This window comes from Silene latifolia, chromosome Y (assembly GCF_048544455.1).
Source record: "Silene latifolia isolate original U9 population chromosome Y, ASM4854445v1, whole genome shotgun sequence".
In the NCBI taxonomy this organism is placed as follows: Eukaryota; Viridiplantae; Streptophyta; class Magnoliopsida; order Caryophyllales; family Caryophyllaceae; genus Silene; species Silene latifolia.
Window position 1 is genome coordinate 158,020,716 of NC_133538.1, and position 19,052 is coordinate 158,039,767.

The following is a 19,052-nucleotide window of genomic DNA, read 5'->3' on the forward strand; positions in this document are numbered from 1 at the left end:
ACGTCCGCTTTTTTATATAACAACGGTTTTTAACCGTTGTTATAGCCTGTATCTGTAGTAGTGACTGTGTAAGACGGTCCCTTAATGAAAAAACATAACCTATTTATTAGTAATAAATGAACAATTTTTTTTGCAGAAGGGGATCGTCTCGCAGAGTAAGACCGTCTTATACTATAATTTGTGTAAAAGGGCGGCCTCTCTTAAGAGATGCTTTCTAAAAACCATTGGGACTATGGGAGCACGCCTTAGGTATTGATGGACTCTTAATGATTAAAATGACTACAACATACTCCTACAATAACATATGTGCAAAACTCGTGCGCCGAGCATGTCTGGGAATTGACGGATGTCGATCCTTAAACACCGGCCACAATCGCCCCATGTTAGGTCAGGTGTGCACTGTCCCAAGGTATGCAATTTTTGAGAATTCGTAACGTTAGCTTCTTTAGTCCCGTACTTGATCGTACTATTTGCAACTTGTGGTACCAAATTCATCATAGGCCAGTTGTATTCCCTACCTATATGTGAGTAGTTTTTATCTTAGTGGTGAAGATAATTTAATTGGACCAATTTATAAAATTAAACTGTACAGTATCAATTATCTGTAATTTAATTTGTTGTTATTCCGTAATAAGTTTAAGACGATTAGTGTTGGTCTCAAATGAAATTTTTTTTTGTATTACTCGTACTACCTTAGACTCTGTGAGGTGTGAGTACCCAAAAATTAAATAAAAAACTTAGACTTACGTGTCCTATCCTAGAAAATGTGAAAAGAAAACTCCCTCAACCTGCTCATCTTCCTTGTTTCATCCCCTTTCTGTCCCAAATTACATTCTAATTGAAATCCTTCAAACCCTTAAAATATTCCCCATAATGTAATTGCTATAATAAAATTGAACCTCATGAATAAAAGATCAAGGTGCGAAGAAGAAATGGTGTACAGGAAACCTTGTCCTCATGGTTGATCTGGTGGTAATCGGCCTGTCGGTGCACTGGTTGTGGGAGCGGCGGCGGAGAGATGCGATTTGGGCACTGTATGACCGCTGATAACGACGCTCTTCTCATTCAGGGAAATAAGGGATTTGAATGAAGTTAATCCTTAACCGGTATGCTTTGCATTTGTTGATAATATTTAAGCTTGTTTAATTGCTCCATTATTTGAGGATTGATTATATATGTATATGTATATATATATATATATGTATATATATATATATGTATATATATATATATATATGTATATATATATATATATATATATATATATATATATAGAGAGAGAGAGAGAGAGAGAGAGAGAGACGGGATCTCGTGGTTTGGTTCTTACGGTGAGTTGTGAGTTTGGAAAATCTCAACCATTAGATCAAAACAAACCAAGGGTAGAGATTAGATCTCATTAGTTGTACTTTTTTATTTCTCTCCCTCTCTTTTCATTTCAATTCCTCCTCACAGATTATCAAATCAATTTTTTTTTTTTACTTTAAACCTTCACCACCTCCCCTACATCATCATCATCTTCCTCAAACCTAATTACAAGATCTGTAATTTAAAACTTAATAATTTTTTTTTGTGTTACCACTTACCACCAGTTATTTCATTGTTATTCTTTTGTTTTTTTGACCACGTGTTATTTTTTACTTACCACCTGTTATTTCACTGTTATTTTTTTACCACGTGTTATTTTTTTATTTTTTATTTTTGTCTTACCGCCTGTTATTCCAATGTTATTCTTCTGTTTTTTATCCACTTGTTATTTTTTACCTTTTTTGTGTTACCACCTGTTATTCTTCTTGTTGTTTTTTTACCACGTGTTATTTTTTTACTTTTTTTTGTGTTACCACCTGTTATTCTTCTGTTTTTTTTACCTTGTAATATTTTCTAACCTTTTTGTGTGATACCACATGTTATTCCACTGTTATTTTTTTACCACGTGTTATTTTTTACTTATTTTTTTGTGTTACCACCTATTATTCCACAGTTATTCTAGTTTTTTACCCCAGATTATTTTTTACCTTTGTTTTTGTGTTACCATCTGTTAGTCCACTGTTATTCTTTTTCTTGTTTTTTACCACGTGTTATTTTTTACTTTTTTTTTTGTGTTACCACCTGTTATTCTTCTGTTTTTTAACCACTTGTTATTTTTTACCTTTTTTTGTGTTATCACCTGTTAGTCCACTATTATTCTTCAACTTGTTTTTTACCACGCATTATTTTTTACCTTTTTTTGTTGTTGCCACCTGTTATTCCACTGTTATTCTTCTGTTTTTTTACCATGTAATATTTTTTTACCTTTTTGTGTGTTATCACCTGTTATTCCACTATTATTTTTTTAATCAAGTGTTATTTTTACTGTGTTACCACCTGTTATTCCACTGTTATTCTTCTGTTTTTTATCACATGATATTTTTTACCTTTGTTTTTGTGTTACCACCTGTTAGTCCACTGTTATTCTTCTTGTTTTTTTACCACGTGTTATTTTTTAACCTTTTGTGTGATACCACATGTTATTCCACTGTTATTCTTCTGATTTTTACCCCACATTATTTTTTACCTTTGTTTTTGTGTTACCACCTGTTAGTTCACTGTTATTCTTCTTGTTTTTTTACCACGTGTTATTTTTTACTTTTTTTGTGTTACCACATGTTATTCCACTGTTATTCTTCTGTTTTTTAACCACTTGTTATTTTTTCCTTTTTTTTGTGTTACCACCTGTTAGTCCACTGTTATTCTTATTCTAGTTTTGAACATGTGTTACTCTGGTGTCATTCTGCTGTTATTCCGCTGTTATTGTGATGTTATTCTGCTGTTACTCCGCTGTTATTATGGTGTTATTGTGTTGTTACTCTGGTGTTATTACAGTGTTATGCGATCCGATATTATTCTGGTGTTATTCTGTTGTTAGTCCGGTGTTATTGTGTTTTTACCCCGGTGTTATTCTGGTGTTATTCGGTGTTACTGCGATGTTCGTAAACGATTTGTAATTTTTATTAGACGACTTGTAATGCGAAAGAAATGAGTATAATGTAAACGACTTGTAAGCAAGATAGCCTATGTGGGATTTGAACCCACACCATTCGTGTTATTGCGCGATACTCTACCAATTGAGCTAATAGGCTTCAATTTACACATTGACAATTTACCTGTGCAACTCTTAACAATCTCATCTACTGTTAGGACTTGGACAGAAATAGAGACAATGTTATGAAATCAAATCTGAGTTTGAATGTACAATGAATCAATGTTGATCTACAGTTTGAATCTGAGTTTGAATGTACAATGAATGAATGTTGATCTAAAACAACAATTATGAACCTCAAAATTTTTCCAAGTCTTATAGAACCACTCGCTAGTTAACTATAATTCCACATCACAGAAAGAAATTTCAAATAAAACTTCATTCATTGTACGTTCTACGCGCTAGCAACTAAGAAATTCAATCATAAACGACGTTCATTATAGATTTGAAACATTAACTCAATCTAGTTCAAAATACTAGTTCAAAACGCAACAAATTCACAAGCAACTATACACAAACAAATCACCAATTATGGAAACAAAAATGTTCCAATAGGCCAACTATTTGAGGCGTAACTAGATCCGACCTGCTAATAATTTTTTTAAGAAAAGAAACATCCCTCCTAAAATATTAGTTAAGCAACCTTCCTAGAAACATTTCCCAAACGTAGTAGGTGTTGCACCATAACACTGAGCTGCATTAGCAACACCCTAAGCCCAAATCAGAAACTCAAATCCTGATGGCTAGTCAGTTAGAAGCTTCTAAAAGTCCAAACCGAACGACAAGTCTGGCGTAAAACATAAGTAACCTCAGTATAATGGTACTCCATCAATACCACCAAACATGACATGACCGAACTGACCGACTTTATTTCATGCCTAACCAGTGACCACGCAAAGGACAACTACCTTTATAGCTTGACTTATGACGAGCCGGCACTAATACGGCCAACGCCACGACTACAAGGAGAAAATCTAATGCCCATGGTTATCTTAGTGCGTTTCTTGATTCTCAAAGTTTAGCATTATATTGTTGTATCTAAGTTCAGCAAGTCAGTATTTTTACTAATTACATATACTATTAGTTTCTCAAGTTTTCCATATGATTAGCATAGATACACACTTAAAATGATGCGGAGAATGAGTGTCTTGCTCTATTAGATTCTTAGCCGATAATTCAATCTGTTCTTATAACAAGTAGTGTGAGTACCTCTAATTTAACCTAAGTCAAACAATTAAGTAATTAACGTAATAAGAAACATCAATTCACACAGCAATTCATAAATTTACCCGAATTCAAGCCAAAAACTAGACGATGCGGACTTAAAATCATCTTATCGATCTCGAACAAGTTGAAAAACGCCATTAATTTGATCAAGAGAAGAAGGATCAGCAAAACCCTAAAATATTGGAAAACACAATTAAAACATGTAAATCACTTAAGAAATTAAGAAAAGTGAAAATGCAGGAAAACGAAACATAATCAGGAAAATAACCACACGAAAGTAGTGAACAAAGTAAAATTCGACATAATTAAAGAAAAAAATCAAAGCGGAAGCGTAAAAACATGAAATAGAGATAATAAAAGAAGAAGAAGAGGATAGAAGGTCATGAAATTACCATAAATCGCAGGAAAAAGTGATGAATTTGGGGGAGAAAAGAGAGGAACGATATACAATAACAGAGAAATAACGGAAGCGAGAGAAAGGGTTGATGTTGTATGATTTGGTCGTGAAGAGAGAAGTTAACAGAGGGGAAAAATAAAAGGAGACGGGTTTTATATATGACGACAAGATTACATTTGGACGGTAGATCTGTGATATAATTGAATGGTCCAGATTTTAAAGTACAAAACTCACAACTCACCATAAGAAACAAAACTCACAAGAACCTTACTCTATATATATATATATATATATATATATATATATATATATATATATATATATATAGAGAGAGAGAGAGAGAGAGAGAGAGATTGGATTTGGTGATTTTGGTTCTTATGGTGAGTTGTGAGTTGGGGCCTTGGGGGAATCTTAGCCACTAGATTATATTAGAGATGAGTGGCCAAGATCAAATCTTACATGTCATATAAAACCATTGTCATTTACTTATTTTCTCTTTTTTCTAATGTTACTTTTTTTTTTACTTTAATTTTTTTTCTCTTTTCTTTACCTCGTGTTATTATGCTTTTTTTACCACTTTGATTTTTGTTTTCTCTTATGTTTTTCTTTTTTACTCATTATGTTACCTTTTTTCTTTTTCTTTTTGTACCGGATTTTTTTTACTTGAAATTTTTTTTACTCTTATTTTTTTTTACCTCGTGTTATTATGCTATTATTGTGCTTTTTTTACCTGGATTTTTTTTACGACTTTGATTTTTTTTCTCTTTTTTTTTCCCCACATGTTATTGTGTTGTTATTGTTATTCCGCTGTTATTGTGATGTTATTCCGCTGTTACTTTGATTCTTTTTACGACTTTGATTTTTTTCTCTTTTTTTACCATATGTTATTGTTATTCCGCTGTTATTGTGATGTTATTCTGCTGTTATTGTGAATTTTTTTACGCCTTTGATTTTTTTTTCTTTTTTTTTACCACGTGTTATTGTGCTGTTATTCTACTATTATTCTGGTGTTATTGTGATGTTATTCCGGTGCCACTTTGATTTTTTTTACGACTTTGATTTTTTTTACCACTTTTTATTGTGCTGTTATTCTACTATTATTCTGCTGTTATTGTGATGTTATTCCGGTGTCACTTTGATTTTTTTTACTCTTTTTTCTACCACATGTTATTGTGCTGTTATTCTACTGTCAGGATTGTTCAGTTCTCGAATTGTTGATCAAGGTCGAAAACAAAGTGACCATGTTTATGGTCGTGCATGTCCCCGATCAGGAAAACGAGTTCCCCTTCTAATCTCTAACATGAATAGCACTTCTAAGTTCTACTAGCTTTACGCTATAGTTCCAAGTCGTATAGAGCACATAAGACGTACTAAAACACTTGACTACACACTAGATAACAAAATATACGAAGTTGTCCATATATTTTCCAACAACACATCTCAGTACTCTTACCTCTTTGTACATATTCAACAGATCAACAGTGACTACACACTCCCTTTCTCACTCACTTTTCTCTTATCCTCCAATTCCTTAATTTTCCTATTTTACCCCTCTTCCTATCTCTTTATTTACTGAATCTATGCTTTATTGCCTTACATCCTTACCCCTCTTTCTAAAGCGGTATTCTTACACCACCAGCAATTCAGGTTTGGATGCATTTTAAAAGGAAACATAATATTTCTGGTAGCATAAAGTTCATCAGGCGAGTACTATAAAAACATCAGGCTGGTAAAGAAGAAGTTGATATTCCTCGTAATGACTTCAAAATCTTAAAGCGTCTAATTTTGGCCCCACTTTCAGATAAACCTCGAGCAAGATACAACCAGTACGACCATATCACTCCTCTTGACTCCTCATTCTAATCACGATACAGCAGCCCGACACTCGCACCTGCTCCGTCCTCGATTCTCGCACCATCTTGCTCGTCCCTACTGCCACCGTGCATCTGTGTTGTGTTGCGACGGAATAGTGATCAGATAAGTCTGCTGATTGATCAAGATCATTCTCTATCATCATAATCAATCGACCTGTCGAATATGTGTAAAATTAGCTCACCTTTCGAATATGCGTACACTTCACAAATAGTTTGTGAATTTTGCGGAGTTCAAAGTGATATCGAAAAACAATGATCAAATTATCACTAAAACTAAATCATTTTGAACTTCATCACTTCAGCGATCAAACTAGCACCGCGAAATCGCCGAAAAACAACAAACTAAACAACTACACACTACAATCATTTCGAACTTCATCACTTTGACAGTGCTCCACCACGATAACCACCGATTCCTCCTCTAGACCATTTGCCAAAGAGCGGGGTCCACTGTAATACTCCGTATTTATGAGTCTTCGGGTACTCTATCGAGTAGGCCTTACTCTGTCGAGTAAGGGTGAGTTGCGTTTTTAGAATAGTTTCTGACCTGTTGGGTACTCGATCGAGTAACTAGGATACTCGATCGAGTAAGGGGGTACTCGATCGAGTACCTTGGGTACTCGATCGAGTAGCCGGTTTGCGGGGAGTTTTTCTCGGGTTTTGTTAATTATGCGATTAAGATATATAAACTTCGTCGTCATTATTCTAAACACTTTTGCAAAACCTAATTTACTGTTAAAGAGAGAAAGCAAGTACGTTCTTAATCCTAATCGCATCGTTAGCAAATCCCGGAGTTTAGAAGGTCGGTTTTCATCGTTGGTTATACCGTTGAGATCCTTGCGTCGAGGGTAAGATCTATGTACCCTTTTTGTTGTCTTTCCTTTGTTTTGGTTAAACCCTAATATAGGGATTTGGGGGTTTTTGAGTAGTATGTGATTTGGTAGCATTTTTATGTTGTATGATAGGAGGAGGTTTCGTAGAGGAAGCTTTTTGATACAGCTGTAGAGACCGTCTGATAGTGTGCTTTCCAGGTAGGATTTCCTACTCTGTATTAGTCCCATAGTGGGATGATTGTTGATGTGTTGAGATTGATTGTTTGCTATAGTAATTGTATTGTGACTACCGTGATTGTGATTGTGATTGTTGTCTATGGTTCTCGAGGCGTGTCCTCGGGTGAGTGGGGTCACTTGCGGGAGTGGCTTCACGCCCTAGTTTCTCCTTCTGTGGAACCCGCCACAGAAGGGATGTGCACATTAATGGACAGGGTTATCGCTCATTATGAGGAGCGAGGATTTGGTGGGTACGATCATGCGGTTCCCCATCGGGGGGATCGGTCCATGGACGGATCGGTGATTGAGATTGTTGGAATTGGTGTGGTTGTGTGTGTGAGCGATTAAGTCATGCATTTTTATCTTATTGTTGATATATATTGAGTTGTGTGATTAGTACGACCCGGTTGTTGTTTTGTAAACCTACGGTGATCCATTCGGGGATGGTGAGCGATATTGAGCGGTATGAGATGAGTACTGGGATAGGCGGGGATTGCCACGATATGATGATAGAAGTCTTCCGCTTGTAGCTTAGTAGTTTCTTTACATTTCATTAGAACATGAAAAATCAATTTGAGAACATGTATTATACTTTTGGTTTTGGTTTCGAGAATTGTAACCCTTCACTAAGTATTTCTATTTAAACGTTGTTTCTTTATTGTTTATTTGATTATCATTGCCTCGGGTAACCGAGATGGTAATATCTTCATACCTGAGTGGTCCTGGTAAGGCACTTGGAGTATGGGGGTGTTACAAATGGTATCAGAGAGACGATCCTGAAACCTGTAACCAATGAACCTAATGAACATAGGGAGTCAATTAAAATGAACCCGGGGTAAAGGTTGTAGGAGCTAATTCAAAGGCTTGGGAGACGTCCTGAAGTCGCGAACTCGCCCTACAATTTTGAACCGGCCACATGGGAGGTGTATGTCAAGGTCGTATGCGTTGTTTGGTTAGCTTGTGTGTGTATGTGATGAAGTGTGTGTAACCGTTGGTTGTTTGCGGTAGGAATTTGAGAATGTGAAAGAAAGGTTGATGATATATGTAGAATTGATGTTGGAATGAAAACATGTTGGGTGTTTACAATGTGGCATTTAATAACATGATATAATGATTTCGTAGATCGTATGAAAAGATGCGTAGCATTATATGCTTAGTTATGATATAATGTTGGTTTTATAAAGTTTTTAGCATGTTAGCACATGATATAGCATGCGGGTAGCGTTTCTGAGTTAGCATGACTCGATCGAGTGGGACTAACTTGATTGGGTGGGTTTTTGACGATTTTGAGTCCAGAATCGTGTTTTTGGGCACTCGATCGAGTACCTCGGGCACTCGATCGAGTAGGGGATCACTCGATCGAGTAGCCTAGCTACTCGGTCGAGTATGTTAGAGATCACAAGGTCTGTTTGGGGTCTGATGTTGGGGCACTCGATCGAGTATGTTGGGCACTCGATCGAGTAGCCTGTTACTCGATCGAGTGTGTTTTGGAACTCGATCGATTATGGGCCTGGGCAGCTTGTTTTCGTGTTTTGAGGTTTTAGCGCGTATGTTTATATCCACCCCTTCTCTCATATAGTTTCAAGATGCCGCCCAAGAAGACTGCTTTGTATGCGAGAGCTGAGCTTATGAACATAGATGACATCGTTAAGATGTTGGAGCATCAGGATGCTCTTACTGAGGCTTTAAAGACTGTGGGGAAAGATAAGGATAAGGGTAAGGATAAGGAGAAAGAGGTTGATCACTCTAAAATCAGCCTCTATATAGCGAGGTTTAACCCGAAAGAGTACAAGGGGGTTGGGGAGCCGAACCTTCTTGATAGCTGGCTTAGAGAGATGGAGAACATATTAGATTTGGTTCACTGTCCTGATGAGATGAGAGTGGAACAGGCTGCATTCTATCTAAGGGAGGCAGCTGGTAAGTGGTTGGATACGGTGAAAGTGAGTGCTAAGGAGTTGTCTGTGAACAAAAGTTTACCTGCTATACCTTGGGAAGAGTTTCGTAGAGCTATGAGAAAAGAGTTTGTACCGGAGCATGTGAGGAGTAAGTTGAGGGAAGAGTTTAACAGTTTTAAGATGACCACTGAGATGTCTGTGGCCGAGTACTACAGGCAGTTCAATGACAAGTCTAGGTATGCTGAGGATATGGGTTTGAGTGAGGAGAATTTGGCGTTGAGGTTTGAGAGGGGGTTGACCCCTAAGATTATGGATAAGTTACCCGTGGGAGTCCTTACTGATGTTAAGGAAGCTTATGAGAGGGCTGGAAGAGCTGAGAGGTTGGTGGAGATGGCTCAGGAGAGGTCAGGTGGTGAGAAAAGGAAGTCTGAGAGCGAGGGTGGTGGCCAATCTAATCACAAGAAAGGCAACCACAATCAGTCTAAGGGGTTTTCTTCGGGTCGGGGTTCGATCTTTGGGGCTTCCTTTGGGCGTGGCCGTGGAAGTGTTAGTGGTAGTTGGGGAGTGACCAACTATAGCTGTGGTGGTGTAGGCCACAAGAGACATGAGTGCACAAGTGCACCGGGAACCTTCCAGAGACCTGCGCAGAGCTATGCGAGCAATAGACCGGCTGGGTCATGGCCAAACCGGGGAAGTCATAGTTACCAGAGTGGAGGCAACCGCAACGGCGGTAATTCTTATCAAAAACCACCAACGAACAACAACAACAACCAAGGGTCGGTGCTAAGCCGACCACATCACCAAGATCTTGTCCCGGAGGTGGACGGAAGACCAAAGGGAAAGTTATTCATGATGGAGAAGAAAGCGGTGAGGAGGATGCACACGTTATCACCCTGGGACTTTTCTTGTTAATGGTATTCATACCTTTGTTTTGTTTGATTCAGGGGCTTCTCAGTCGTTTGTATCTTCGAGTCATGTTAAACGGTTGGGTTTAAGGGTGTATGAGTCTGTCAGTGAGAAAGTTTTTATACCTTCGGGTGAGTCTGTATCTTGTGGGAGGTTATATAGGGATGTACCTATGATAGTTAGGCAAGTTGATTTCTTTTTTTTTGGTAAAATGTGAGATGTATAATATATATCAAAAATAAATGATAATTAGAAGAATGATAGTCAAGCCTTTAGGTTCGATTCCCAGAAGGATCAAAATCGTACAACTCAATTTTCTAGAGTACACAGCCAATTCCTGTCAACACTTGACATTTGATCATTTCGTTTGACCTTGATCCTATGTCTCACACTGTCTTTAATCATTTGCACAACTCTTTTTGGACTCACTAGAACAGCATTAATCCTTGCATTGTTTCTCTGCCCCCATACATGATAGTAGCTAGCAGTCAGCACAAGAGCATATACACCTTGTTGTGTTGTTGATCCTGCAGTCCGTATATCTCCTGTCACTGATAGCTATAGCTTGCTCCAATCCCTTATCTGGTTCATTATAAGCTTACTATGCCCACACTCAAAGAACAAGTGTTCCTGAGTCTCAGGTGCAGCTTCACAGACACAGCATCTATCAGAATTGCTACATCCAATCCTGAAAAGCTTCTCTCTTGTATTTATCCCGTTATTCTTTATAAGCCATGAGATCAGTGAGTGTTTAGGAGTATTCCAGTTAGACCATACAGTCTCAAACCAGATTGGTTTAGCTTGGTGAAGTCTCAACCTGTCATACCCCCTACTGACAGTATATCCCCGAGTATCAGGCATCCATTGTCCATCTGCATAAGCAGGCTTCATGAGTTCCTTAACTTTACAAATGTTTTTCCAAGTCCAAGTAACATCAGCTGTAGGTTCATAGTCATGCCAATCTTGCTGCTTTAGATAAATTTGATTTACCCATTTAATCCACAATCTATCAGCTTTACAATAGAGCCAATCCACAAGCTTAGCCACTGTAGCAGTATTCCAGATTGCAGCATTTTTCACCCCTAGTCCTCCTTCATTTTTTGGGAGAGTGATAGTGTCCCATTTGACAAGGGGCACTCTATGGTATTCAGCACATCCATCCCAGAAAAAATTCCTACACACAGCTTCAATTCTTCTTATCACACCTTTAGGGAGAATAAAAATATTTGCCCAGTAGTTGTACAAAGTGTTCAACACTGAATTGATTAGGGTCAGTCTGCCAGCATAAGACAATTTCCTGGCTCCTAGACTCCTAATTCTATTCAGTATCTTCTCAGTTAAGATATTGCATTCTCTTTTTGAAATTCTCCCTGGTTGAATAGGAAATCCCAGATACCTGAATGGCATTTGTCCTTCTATAAAACCAGTAGCCTGCCTGATATCATCCTTCAGTTCAGTTGCCATGCCATTGAAAAACACCCCAGACTTACCATTATTCATAATCAATCAAGATGCTTTTGAAAAAGTGGAGAAAGCTCGAACAAGTAGCATAATTGACTGAGCTGTCCCTTTGCAGAACATCAGCAGATCATCTGCAAACATCAGGTGTGTCAGTTGTAAATCTTTGCAAAGGGGATGATACTGAAAGTCCCATCTTTCTGTGGCATATTTGATTGTTCTTGTTAAATACTCCATACAGATTGTGAAGAGTAAGGGGGAGATGGGATCCCCTTGCCTAAGTCCTCTCTTTCCTTGGAAATAGCCAAAGTGATTTCCATTAAGTGCTAGGGTAAAAGTGGTGGTCCTAATGCAGGTCATAATCTGCTGAGTAAAAAGTTCAAGAAATTTTAAACCCAGCAACATCTGCTCCACAAAGTCCCATTCCACAGAGTCATAGGCCTTCTGCAAATCAATCTTGAAAAGACATCTTGGAGAAGCACTCTTCCTATTGTACATTTTGACAATGTCCTGGCAAATACGCACATTCTCAAGTATAGACCTTCCTCTGATAAAAGCTCCTTGGTTCTCATGAATAATCTCAGGTAGAATAAGGGAGAGCCTGTTACAAAGTAATTTTGATATTACCTTGTAAATCATGTTGCAGCAGGCAATTGGCCTAAAGTGCTTAACTGAAATAGGTCTTTCACATTTGGGTATCAAGGTAATGTTTGTAGCATTCAGCTGATTTAACAGTTGTCCAGTAATAAAGAACTCTTTGATAGCACTACAAATATCCATACCCACAATCTCCCAAGCATCCTTGAAAAAGCCACTTGTGTACCCATCAGGTCCTGGTGATTTGTCAATAGGACTTGTAAAGAATGCTTGTTTAATCTCCTCATTACTAACAGGCTTATTGAGAATGCTCCAATGCTCCTGGGTGCATAGCTTCCCTGTGTTCAAGATATCAATCCTTACTTTCTCAGTCTGTTTAGTACTGCCTAACAAGTTCATATAATAATCCAAAACAGCTGCCTGAATGCTCTAGCTATCCTGACAGAGCTGGCCATTCTGGTCTTCAATTTGGATCACCTTGTTAGCCATATATCTCTTCTTAATAGCTCCATGAAACAGTGCAGTGTTTTGATCTCCATTCTCAATCCACTGTATTTTTGCTTTTTGTTTCGGAAAGCTATCCCTTGCAGCAGTGAGGCTTCTAACTTCAGCAAGCAATGTTATTTCCTGAGACACCAGCTCAGAGTTAGCAGGATCTTGGGCAAGCTGCTGCTGAATTTTATCCAATCCTTGAACTGCCTTGACAGTTCTATTCTCAATATCAGAATAACATTCTGAATTGAGTCCTTTGAGAACAGGTTTTAGAGCCTTCAATTTTTTCACAATACCAAACATTTTATGACCTTCATAACTCCTTGTCCATTCCTCCTTCACCCTGTCCAAAAAATTGGGAGCCTGGCCCCACATATTGAAGTACTTAAAACTGGCATGTTGAGGAGTACCAGTCTTACAGTTACTGACAACACATGGGCAATGATCAAATATGCCTTCAGGGTAAAAGTTGCTAGAGTTGATTTCCCTGTAGACTTGCTAGAGTTTCCTTTTGACGGTTTTGAGATGATAGTTGGGATGGATTGGCTGGGAAAGTATAAAGCTAAGATAGACTGTCATCAAAAGAAAGTGTCTTTAAGAGGTCCTAAGGGCGTTAGTGTGTCTTATCGTGGGTTTTTAGTCAAACCCAAAGTTAAGTTGATTGCAGCTGTTACTTTGAAGTCATATCTGAGGAAGGGATGTCCTTTGATATTATGCCATGTGAGAGATGACCGGATAGAGGGTCCGACAGTTGATCAGATACCAGTGGTGGGAGAGTTTGAGGATGTGTTTCCGGAGGAGATTCCGGGTTGCCGCCGGAAGAGAGATAGATTTCACAAGAGAGTTGAAACCGGGGACGGGGCCAATCTCTAAGGCACCGTACCGTATGGGTCCTAAGGAGATGGAGGAGCTTAGGAAGCAGTTGGATGATTTGATAGAGAAGGGATACATTAGACCTAGTGTATCGCCGTGGGGAGCACCAGTTCTTTTTGTGAAGAAGAAACATGGGAGTCTGAGGTTGTGTATAGACTATAGAGAGTTGAACTGAGTGACGGTGAAGAATAAGTATCCTTTGCCAAGGATAGATGACTTGTTTGATCAGTTGAGTGGTGCATCAGTCTTTCCTAAGATTGACTTGAGGTCGGGGTACCATCAGGTGAAGATTAGAGAGGTGGACATACCAAAGACAGCTTTCACGTCGAGGTATGGTCATTATGAGTATGTGGTGATGCCGTTTGGGTTGTCTAATGCACCGGCAGTGTTTATGGATTTGATGAATAGGATCTTTAGACAGTTTTTGGACAAGTTTGTAGTGGTGTTTATCGATGACATCCTAGTCTACGCTAAGACTAAGGAGGAGCATGAGGAGCATCTGAGGATCGTGTTGCAAACTTTGAGGGAGCATGAGTTGTATGCTAAGCTATCCAAGTGTGAGTTCTGGTTAGAGAAAGTTGCTTTTCTGGGGCATGTGATCTCTAAAGATGGGGTAGATGTGGATCCGGCAAAAATAGAAGCAGTGACAAAGTGGGAAGCACCAAAGAATGTTGCTGAGATCAGAAGTTTCTTGGGTTTAGCTGGATACTACCGACGGTTCGTGAAAGATTTCTCCAAGATAGCTAGACCTATGACAGCGTTGATGAGGAAAGAGAACAGGTTTCGTTGGGATGAGAGTTGTGAGACGGCGTTCCAAACATTAAAGGAGCGTTTGACCACAGCTCCTATCTTAGCATTACCTGAAGGAATCGAGAACTTTGAGGTTTATACAGATGCCTCAAAGAATGGGTTGGGATGTGTGTTGATGCAGAACGGTAAAGTGATTGCCTATGCTTCTAGGCAATTGAAGCCTTATGAGGAGAACTACCCTACTCATGATCTGGAGTTGGGTGCAGTGGTGTTTGCTCTCAAGATTTGGAGACATTACCTTTATGGAGCAATCTTTAAGGTATTTTCTGATCACAAGAGTCTCAAGTATATTTTCACTCAAAAGGAGTTGAACATGAGACAGAGGAGGTGGATGGAGCTGATTGGCGATTATGACATGGAAATTATCTACCATGAAGGGAAGGCCAATGTAGTTGTTGATGCTTTGAGTAGGAAGAGTGTACATTCTCTATGTACAGCTCTATCTTTGATAAGACTGAGAGATGAGGTAGCGAGGTTTGGGATACATATGATGCAGAAAGGAGATGTCATGGGCGATATGACAGTGCAACTTGAGTTTTATGATGACATTCGAGGTAAGCAGGCGTTGGATCCTAAGATGATTGAGTGGAGAGCTGGAGTAGAGAAAGGGACAGTGTCTCGATTCTCTATTCATACAGATGGTAGTTTAAGGTTTGATGGTAGGTGGTGTGTTCCTAATGATGAGGAGTTGAAAAAGACTATCATGACAGAGGCACATTGCACACCATATTCAGTTCATCCAGGTGGAGACAAATTGTACAACGATTTAAAGAACACGTTTTGGTGGCCTGGGATGAAGAAAGAGACAGCTGAGTTTGTGTCCTGTTGTTTGACATGCCAGAGAGTTAAAGGGGAACAGCGACGACCACAAGGTAAGATTCAGTCTTTAACGGTACCTGAGTGGAAGTGGGAATCCATTTCCATGGATTTTATCGTGGGTTTGCCAAAGAGTCAACAAGGTAACAACATGATTTGGGTAATAGTGGATCGACTGACCAAGTCAGCTCACTTTGTTCCAATGAAAGATACATGGACTAAAGCACAATTGGCTATGGCCTATCGAAAGAACGTGCTTAAGTTACATGGAGTCCCTAAGGACATAGTGTCTGACAGAGATGCTAGATTTATATCGAGGTTTTGGAAAGAGTTGCAGGAATCGTTGGGAACAACTTTGAAGATGAGTACAGCATTTCATCCTGCGACAGACGGACAGACTGAGAGAACAATCAAGACTCTTGAGGATATGTTGCGAGCTTGTGTGATGGATTTTGGTGGTAGCTGGGAACAGAGGTTGGACTTGATAGAATTTTCTTACAATAACAACTATCACACTAGTATTGGTATGGCACCGTTTGAGGCTTTGTATGGGAGGAGATGTAGGAGTCCAATTTGTTGGGACGATAGTGCTGAGGCAGTGGTTTTAGGACCGGAGATGGTACATGAGATGGTTGAACAGATTAAGATGATCAGGGAACGGATGAGAGCAGCTCAGGATAGGCAAAAGAGCTATGCAGATCTACACCGCCGAGATATAGAGTTTCAGGTTGGGGACAAGGTTCTTTTGAAAGTGTCTCCTATGCGTGGGGTTATGAGATTTGGGAAGAAAGACAAGCTAAGTCAGAAGTTTATAGGGCCTTATGAGATCTTAGAGCGAGTTGGGGAAGTTGCATATCGTCTAGCTTTACGAGCTGCGTTAGAGAGAGTGCATAATGTGTTTCATGTATCGCAGCTGCGGAAATATGTGAGTGATCCGTCACATGTGTTAGAGGCAGAGAACTTAGAGCTCAATGAGTCCTTATCATATCTTGAGGTGCCTAAGCAGATTCTTGACTGAAAGGTTAGGAAGACTAGGAGTGGTGAGACAGTTTTGCTTAAGATCCTTTGGTCTAATCACGAGACTGAGGAAGCTACATGGGAGCCAGAGGAAGCTATGAAAGAGCGATACCCTTTTCTGTTTGATCAGGTATGTGTGGTTACGAGGACGTAACCTTGTTTCTTTTAGGAGGGTAGGAGATGATCGCAAAGAGTTTTTAACCGTTTTATACCCTTTTTGTATGTTGTGTCGGTATGTTTGTCGGGATGAGTTTGGTTAGTAACATGTTTTATGTTGAGTTTTGTTTTGGTAGTGAGTCGGAAGCGTTGGGGGAGTACCTTTGTTTAGTAGTGGTTTGAACTTCGGGGACGAAGTTCTTTTTAAGGAGGGAAGACTGTAATACTCCGTATTTATGAGTCTTCGGGTACTCTATCGAGTAGGCCTTACTCCGTCGAGTAAGGGTGAGTTGCGTTTTAGAATAGTTTCGACTGTTGGGTACTCGATCGAGTAACTAGGATACTCGATCGAGTAAGGGGGTACTCGATCGAGTAACTTGGGTACTCGATCGAGTAGCCGGTTTGCGGGGAGTTTTTCTCGGGTTTTGTTAATTATGCGATTAACATATATAATCTTCGTCGTCATTATTCTAAACACTTTTGCAAAACCTAATTTACTGTTAAAGAGAGAAAGCAAGTACGTTCTTAATCCTAATCGCATCGTTAGCAAATCCCGGAGTTTGGAAGGTCGGTTATCATCGTTGGTTATACCGTTGAGATCCTTGCGTCGAGGGTAAGATCTATGTACCCTTTTTGTTGTCTTTCCTTTGTTTTGGTTAAACCCTAATATAGGGATTTGGGGGTTTTTGAGTAGTATGTGATTTGGTAGCATTTGTATGTTGTATGATAGGAGGAGGTTTCGTAGAGGAAGCTTTTTGATACAGCTGTAGAGATCGTCTGATAGTGTGCTTTCCAGGTAGGATTTCCTACTCATTATTAGTCCCATAGTGGGATGATTGTTGATGTGTTGAGATTGATTGTTTGCTATAGTAATTGTATTGTGACAGCTGTGCTTGTGATTGTGATTGGTTGTCTATGTTTCTCGAGGCGTGCCCTCGGCTGAGTGGGGTCACTTGCGGGAGTGGCTTCCCGCCCTAGTTTCTCCTTCTGTGGAACCCGCCACAGAAGGGATGTGCACATTAATGGACAGGGTTATCGCTCATTATGAGGAGCGGGGATTTGGTGGGTACGGCCGCGTCCCCCATCGGTAGGACCGGTCCAAAGGGACGATCGAATGAGATTGTTGGAATTGGTGTGGTTGTGTGTGTGACAGTTAAGTTGTCTGTTTATCTTATTGTTGATATATATGGAGTTGTGTGATTAGTACTGACCCCGGTTGTTGTTTTGTAAACCTGCGGTGATCTATTCGGGGATGGTGAGTAGATATTGAGCAGGTATGAGATGAGTCTGGGATAGCTGGGATTTCCACGATATGATGATAGAAGTCTTCCGCTTTGTAGCTTAGTAGTTTCTTTACATTTCATTAGAACGATGCTGATCGGTTTGAGAACATGTATTATACTTTTGGTTTTGGTTTCGAGAATTGTAACCCTTCACTAAGTATTTCTATTTAAACGTTGTTTCTTTATTGTTTATTTGATTATCATTGCCTCGGGTAACCGAGATGGTAATATCTTCATACCTTAGTGGTCCTGGTAAGGCACTTGGAGTATGGGGTGTTACATCCACCATTTGTCGTTGACGGTGGTTCTAATAGCAGATCTGCGGCGGTTGATGTCGGAATGTTTGGTGTTGACGGCGGTGGAGATGGTTGTGAGTGAGGAGAGTGAGAAGAGCTTGGAAGCCATTGATGAACTTTTGAAGACAGAGAAAAATTGATTTGGGGCTTTTTGTGTTTTTTAGGGTAAAGGTGATTAAGATTAGTGGAAGAGAAGATGAGGCCATGTTTGAGGTTTGAGATGTGTAACGTGTTTAGGAAAGCAAAGCGCGTGCGTTTATTATCAGTATTAGAGCCAATCTCAGCCGTGTACTTGTACTTATCCAATGGTCCAGATTTTCCAAACTCACAACTCACCGTAAGAACCAAACTCACGAGATCCCGCCTCTCTCTCTCTCTCTCTCTCTCTCTCTCTCTCTCTATATATATATATATATATATATATATATATATATATATATATATATATATATATATATATATATATTTTTATTCTTTATTTTTTTCTTCATTTTCGTGTTGATGGAGGTGATTGTTATAGGCGTCAGACCAATCGCATGTGCTCGGAGAAAACAACCTTAGAAATTTTCAGATTTTATCGAAAGAAGGCAGCAAAGATGGAGTTATCGACATCATCAACATGGGAGTGTAAAATTTTCGTGCGATGCACGGGCCACTTGTAATATTCTGTCTCTTGAACCACCTTTAAAAATTAATTTATAAAATAACCAATACAATTGTCAACTCCCATCTACAAAGGCTATTTTATTTTGTGCTGAATGAAGTCGAACTAAACTGAGCTGCACTGAATTGAAATTAGTTGAGATGAATAGAGTTGAGCTTAAGCTGAATTAAGGTGAACCGAATTGAAGTGAGCTGAATAAGAGGTGAAATTAAGCGGAAAAGAACAG

General features: G+C 39.1%; 1 long non-coding RNA gene across 1 annotated transcript; it reads right to left on the reverse strand.

Annotated features, from left to right (window-relative positions):
- Nucleotides 1-6,367: 6,367 nt before the first annotated feature.
- On the reverse strand, nucleotides 6,368-18,396 carry LOC141633821 (uncharacterized). The gene is made up of 2 exons (XR_012538573.1): nucleotides 18,153-18,396; nucleotides 6,368-6,964 (listed from the first exon to the last, which is right to left on the reverse strand). It is a non-coding gene; the product is annotated as an uncharacterized LOC141633821 (long non-coding RNA).
- Nucleotides 18,397-19,052: the final 656 nt, after the last annotated feature.